Genomic DNA, 7170 nt, shown 5'->3' on the forward strand with positions numbered 1-7170 from the left:
TGTTTACTTTTAGTTTACAAGATTCAGTTCCACAATTCCTTGAGTTTCAAATTTTCTCTCCCTCCCTCCGTTCCCCCCCACCCTGCCCCCAATGATGGCATACAAACAAGTATAGGATCTGCAAATACTTTCACATTAGACATTAGTCAGGTTATAAAGAAAGATTGTATCAGATGGAATGAAAAATGGTAAAGAGGAAACAAAACCAAACAAGAAAAAGATCAGATAGTTTGCTTCAATCTGGATTCAAACTCAGTTCTTTCTAGTTCTTTCTCTGGATATAGACATCTCTCTCCATCATGAGTCTTTTGGGATTGACTTATGTCTCTGCATTGCTGAGAAGAGTCTAGTCTATCAAAGTTGGTCATCACACATACATTGTGTCTGTAACTGTGTACAAATTTCTCCTGGCTCTACTCTTCTCACTCAGCATCAGTTTGTATAAGCCTCTCCAGGTAAATATGAAGTCCATCTGCTCCTCATTTCTTATAGCACAATAGTATTCCATTACATGCATATACTACAACTTGTTCAACAAGTAGTATATAAATACTATTATTAACTTTGGAGAGCAGTTCTGCTTACCCTGGAGAAAGCTATTGGTATTCATTTAACATTCCACAAACACTCATTAAGTACTTACTGCAGGCAACTACTATAACCTGCTGTAATGGAAATGCAAATTTAAAGATCTTCCCTGCCCCTAGGCTGAAGTGCACCTGGAGCCTGGGGTGGGAGGCTTGTTTTTCAGTTGATACTTTTTGATTGGCCAGTGGGTCCAAAAGGTTGTTACATTCTCTGAGCCAGGAGAAGGCTATATAAGCCTTGATGTGTAGCTTTGTTTTAGGGGCTCACTTTGAGAAGTGTTCTGTGATTTGATCTGGATTCTGGGAAGCTGTTGTCCAGAGTGCCCCGGCTTTGAAACCCAGATGTTGATTGGGTATGGATGTAATGGTTGGACAGTTTGAAATCTGTCTACTTGATCTGTTTCTGTCTTGATTATTCTGTCTGTATATTCTGAAGTTCGGGGTGCTGACCTCTTTCCCCTGAACTAGGTAAACGATACATGTTTGACTGATTAAAGTAAGCTTGTTAACCCATTTTGAGTTGCTTTCCTTTATCAAAGCAGATCTAAGAACCTGTGTGAGCAGCCACCCTGGGGACGATGGGGTGCTTGCTGCTACACCTGCTATTGGAGGAAACTCATACATAAATAAGATAGAGCCATAGTTTCTAATGGAACTTAATTCCTAGTAGATAATAAGTTCTCTATTACCTTTTCTTGGACATGGTCATTGCCTGAATGAAGCCCAATGGCAGCCTGTCTCCATTTTCCCACAGAGAAGTTTGTCCTCTGGTTGGAATCACTCTCATAAAGGGTTAACCATGCCAACCAGGGCTAATCAAGCTAATCAAAATAGCTGCCTGCTCTGTGATGGGATTTGAGAGGTTCCCTGTGGAAGCCCCTCCTGTACAAAAGTGACTTCCCCACCAGCCTTGTGGCATTCCTGACATTCCCACAACACTCAATCATTTGTATGAATAAAGGCATTTGGGAGATTTGGGTCTTCATTAGTTAATGCCTTAGCTTAAAGTAGTGCGTATGGGTGTTCGAAGAGGACTAACACCTGTTATGTCAGCTCTTTTAAGGGCTGCTCATCCACCTTTGGTGTCCATCCATCACACAACCCTCACCTGTGATTCCAAAAAACTTTAACATGCACAGATTACTCTAGGCTCTAAACCATCTAGGAAGATGGGCTAAGCCAGGTTGAGGGTAACTTATGGGCTACAAACCTGTTGGGGAGTTAGGGGGGTGTCTACCCCAAACATGTGAAGACGTTCTCCACTGGAATAAGCAGATGATAACAATGTGTTCCAAAGGTCATGAAGGTAGCTGAAGCAGATGCTGTGGAATGCTTGGTTAGACATTGAAGACACCAAGGTAATCCACTGCATGCCAGGCCATCGACAGTCATTGTGACTTTTGTCTTGCCACTGGATGTTGTAATGGGAATGTAAATTTTTAAGATCTTCCCTGCCCCTAGGCTAAAGTGTACCTGGAGTCTGGGGTGGGAGGCTTGTTTTTCAGTAGATACTTTTTGATTGGCCAGTGGGTCCAGAAGGTTGTTACATTCTCTGACCCAGGAGAAGGCTATATAATCCCTGATGTGAGGCTTTGCTTTGGGGCTCACTTTGAGCAGTGTTCTGTGATTTAATCAGATGAGACTCTGGGAAGCCATTGTTGAGAGCCCCCAGGCTTTGAAAAACCCAGATGTTGATATGGTATGGATGTAATAGTTGGACAGTTTGGAAACCTGTCTACTTGATCTGTTTCTCTGTCTTGATAATTCTGTCTGTATACTCTGAAGTTCGGGGTGCTGACCTTTTTCCCCTGAACTAGGCAAATGATACATATTTGACTGATTAAAGTAAGCTTGTTAACCCATTTTGAGTTGCTTTCCTTTAACAAAGCAGATCTAAGAACCTGTGTTGGCAGTCACCCTGGGGACGCTGGGGTGCTTGCTGCTATAGACTTCAATGACTCTTGAAGAGAGTGAGACTGGCAACTTTGTGCAATTCCACCTCATGAGTCAAAGACATCACTCTGTGATGTCACTGGTCCTCTTCAAAAACGAAATACAAACAATAACAGCTTGAAGTACTTTGTCATAGACATTTACAAACTCAGGAGAAGAAATGTGAAAAAAAAAACTGTCCAAACAATGCATGACTAGGAATGGTAGTGGTGGAGATGGAGGAAGACACAATACATGGACAGTTACCTATTACACTGGTTACCAACTTAAGTTCAAAGTATAGTACCTGGTATTGAATAAAATCCTTATTGTTTAATTGTTTGGTTGACTAAGAGAAGAAGGCCCTCAACACATTGGGTGGGCCCCGGCAAGAACTACACAAAATTGAAGAATCACAGAATTTCTGAGTTGGAATGGACCTTATTGGCCATATAACCCAACCAATAGCTATAAAGAATCCCCTGTACAACACCCCATTCACATGGCTGTCCAATCTTTACTTGAAAGCCTTCAGTAAGGAAGAATCCCTGAACCTCCAAGGAAGCCCATTCCACTCGAGTTGCTCTCACTTTTGGAAAGTTTGTTCCTTACATCAAGTTTAAACTAGCTTCTTTGTGACTTCCACCTACTGTTCCTAATTCTGCCTTCCGGGGTGAAGCAGAAAGTTTTTCACTTTTTCAAAACAACTCTTAAAATACCTGAAGAAAGCAATCATGTCTTCCACCATATCCATTACATCCAAGTCTTCTCTTGTCCAAGATTTTCTCTAACCAATCCTCACATGCTATTAACTTGATACCCTTCACCATCCTGTCATCATCTTGCTTCCCAGTTTATCAGTATCCTTTTGAAAATGTGGAGCTAGGAACTTTACAAATATTATCTCATTTGATCCTCAAAACAACTCTGCAAGTTAGATACTATTATTTCCTCCATTTACAATTGAGGAAACTAAGGCAGGTAACAATTAAGTGACTTGCCCAGGGTCATACAGCTACTAAGTATCTAAGACTGGATTTGAACTTACATCTTCTTCATGCCAAGCCCAGCACTCTATCTACTGTGCTACCTAACAGCCCAAAGGGTGGGTTCTGCAAATTGAACCAGGAAGAGAGATACTTTCCCCCTTCCCTCTTTTATTCTGGTTTTTAGAAATGGGTCTGAAGTGTCTGTTTTGTTTTTTTTTTCCTCTTAGCTTCAGGTACAAGTACAGACTCAGAAGTTTCAAACATGGTGACCAGGATTACAAGTGAGGTGGTACAACCAGTGAGCTTGCTAGGAAAGCCCTGAAAAGCTATAGTGCCTGGGCCTGGAGTCCAAGGTTGGTTTTGAACTTGGAAATTAGTACTGTGTTATATGGGAATAAAACTAAGTTAGACACTTAAGTTAGCCCTCTGTCTGCTGTATTACCTAGTTGTCTCTAAGTAGAATGGAGATTCAAGCCCAGGAGCTTTGATTCTATATCCCTTCACCTGCTCAAGCGATGCCATTCCATCCTATCTCCTCCAACAGGTTGTCCCCTCTTCATCCCCACAGTACCACTTATTTTCAGTCTCTCCCTGTCTACTGCCTACAAACCTGCCCATGTCTCCCCCACCCAGAAAAAAAAAAACAAACCTCACTTGATTCTTCCATCCCCACCATTGTCCAGTATCTATCTCTTCTGCCCTTTTTGGCTAAACTCTTTGAAAAGATGATCCACAAAAGGTGTCCACTTTTTCTCTTCTCACTCTCTTCTTAACTCCTTACAATCCAGCCTTATTCCACTGAAACTACTCTCTCCAAAGTTACCAGTGTTCTTTTAGTTGCGAAATCCAATGGCCTTTTGTCAGTCTTCATTCTCCTTGACCTCCCCGCAGCCTTTTAACATTGCTGATCACTCTCTCCTCCTTGATACTCTTTTCTCTCTAGGTTTTCAGGACACCAACCTCTCCTCCTCCAGTTCTCCTCCTACCTCTCCTCTAACCTGCTCCTGTTTCCTTTACTGGATCCTCCTCCAGATCATGCCTCTAATTGTAGGTGTCCCTCAGGCTTCTCTGTCCTGGGCTCTTTCTCTTCTCCCTCTATACTACCTCATTTGATGATCTCATCAGCTTCCTTGGATTTAATTATCATCTGTTTACTAATGATTCTCCTGGCCCAGGCTCTCTGCAGACCTCTAATCTCACATGTCCAACTGCCTTTCAGACATCTTGAACTGGATGTCCAGTAGACATCTTAAACTCAACATGTCTAAAATGGAATTCGTAATCTTTCTCCCTAAACCTCCCCTCCCCCTATCTTCCCTGTTACTGTAGAGGACAAGAACATCCTCCCAGTGCCTCAGGTTCACACCCAAGGAGTCATCCCAGATTTCTCACTTTCTCTCATCCTCCATATCCACGCTGTTGCCAAGACCTATTGATTTCACCTTTGCAACATCTTTCAAATACATCCCCTTCTCTCCCTGACACTGCCACCACTCTAGTGCTAGCCCTCATCACTTCACACCTTGATTGCTGCAATAGCCTGCAGGTGGGTCTGCCTGCCTCCAGTCTCTCCCCACTCCTATCCATTCTCCATTCAACCACTGAAGTGGTTTTCCTAAAGCTCGGGTCTGACCATGTCACCCCCTTACTCAATAAACTTCGGTGGTTTTCTATTGCCTCCAGGATCAAATACTAAATCCTCTGGAATTCAAAGCCTTTAATAATTTAGCCCTCTCCTACATTTCCACTCTTCTATCACTTTACTCCCTGACACATTCCCTTAGATCCAGTGACATTGGCCTCCTGGCTCTTCCCTGAACAAGACGCTCTGTCTCTCAGTTCTGGTCATTTTCTCTGTCTGCCACTCCTGGAACACTCTCCCTCCTCTGCTCTGCTTCCTGGCTTCCCTGGCTTCCTTTAAGTCCCAACTAAAATCCTATTTTCTACAGGAAATCTTTCTCAATCCCTCTTAATTCTAGTGCCTTCCCTCTATTTATCCTGTATAGAGTTTATTTGTGTGTATTAGTTTATTTATTGTCTCCCCCACTAGAGTGTGAGCTCTGTGAAGGCAAGGACTGTATTTTGCCTGTTTTTCTATTCTCAACCCTTAGCAGATTGCCTGGCACACAGTAGGTGCTTAATAAATATTGATTGATTGATTGATTGAAATCCAGGAGCCCTGTGACCAGAACATATAGTGCTTTGCATATAGTGAATGATCAATAAATGCTTTATTCATTCCTTCACATACATAGAGAAGTACATGGCCAGGTTAACTCATACCTCTGGGCATCTTCCATACCTAGTACAGTGGACCAGGATATATTACCAAAATTTCATCTAAGATCTATAGGGAATAGCTTGTGCAAATATAAGCCTGGGTGATGGTTCAGGACCCTTTTCTCTCATAGACTGCATCTCAGTCATGGACTCGCATGGCAGGGAACTGAGGCCTAGCTGAGATGGTCTGGCAAAAGTAGCTGCAAAGTCAGGGTATGATGCATTGGGAAGAATATCCTGATGGTTCAAGTACTGGGGTGGGGAACTGTAATGGCAAGCAAAGGAGTACTTAGCACCTTGTTTCTATTATTCAAGCATTTAGCACCTTCTTTCCTTCTTCAAGTGTCTGTGATTTGAAGGTTGAAGGAACTTGCTGACTAACAGGAAGGGTAGAGCAGGAAGAAGAACCACCATATAAAATCAGGAGCACAAACTGGAACAGAGAAGATGTGAGAAGGAGAACACTTGTGGTGTCCAGCACTCTGTCTGTCTGTTCTGTCTGTGTTGATTTGTATTTGTAATAATTTGTTAGACAGAAGCCTTCTGTCTGTCATTCGTGTTACCTTGCCAGACAGGACTCCATCTGCTGAATTGTGTTACTTTGTCAGACAGATGCACCCTTTCTGTTGACTTGTGTGGATTTCACAGGCAGAAAGTGAATTGAGATGCTTTCTTCAGTTTTAGACAATAAACAAAACAATAAATCAAGCCCTATTTTGTAGCATTTGCTGATTCCCAACATGTGTACCTCTCACTGAAAATTAAATAATCATCATCAGCCTTTCTGAGATGGCTCTAGCACACACCTGAATATGGGTCATCCTAAGAGAGTGTACGGTCAGAACTGGTGACTACCCCCAAACAGTAGATGAACATGGAAAGTTCTAGAATAGGAAGGAAAGAGGATAGTTTCTTGAGGAAGCTACCTTTCTTCCTGTGACACTCTAAGGCCCAGATGTGATGGTCTCATTTCTAAAGAAAGGATAACAAAATGAAAACATAGCACTTCTCTAGCATGGAAGACAGGTTGAAAGACCTTGAGCTCATTTGATCAAAAGGGAATTCCCAGCTTTTCTCTGCTGTAGATGACCAGCATCAGTTCTCTTGCCAGATATATCTCTCAGTATAAAATAGCCTTCACTCATTAATTCCCTGGCTCCTAAAATTATTTATTTATCTATATATTGTATCCATCACCTCAAGCAGAATATAAGCTCTTTGAAGGCAACCTTGAACATAGTAGGTATGTAATAGTCATTGGTCTTGGTTCTTATGAGCAATGCATGATGCAATTGGCCACTTGAAAGAGACTGGGGAACCTACTTCTAAAAGAGTCATAATGACATGTAATTTAAGTGTCTCAGGGAGATTTGGATCATGTA

This window comes from Petaurus breviceps, unplaced genomic scaffold, assembly GCF_028583685.1.
Source record: "Petaurus breviceps papuanus isolate PSGF00001 unplaced genomic scaffold, PetGlider_PUasm1.0 90919, whole genome shotgun sequence".
Taxonomy (NCBI): Eukaryota; Metazoa; Chordata; class Mammalia; order Diprotodontia; family Petauridae; genus Petaurus; species Petaurus breviceps.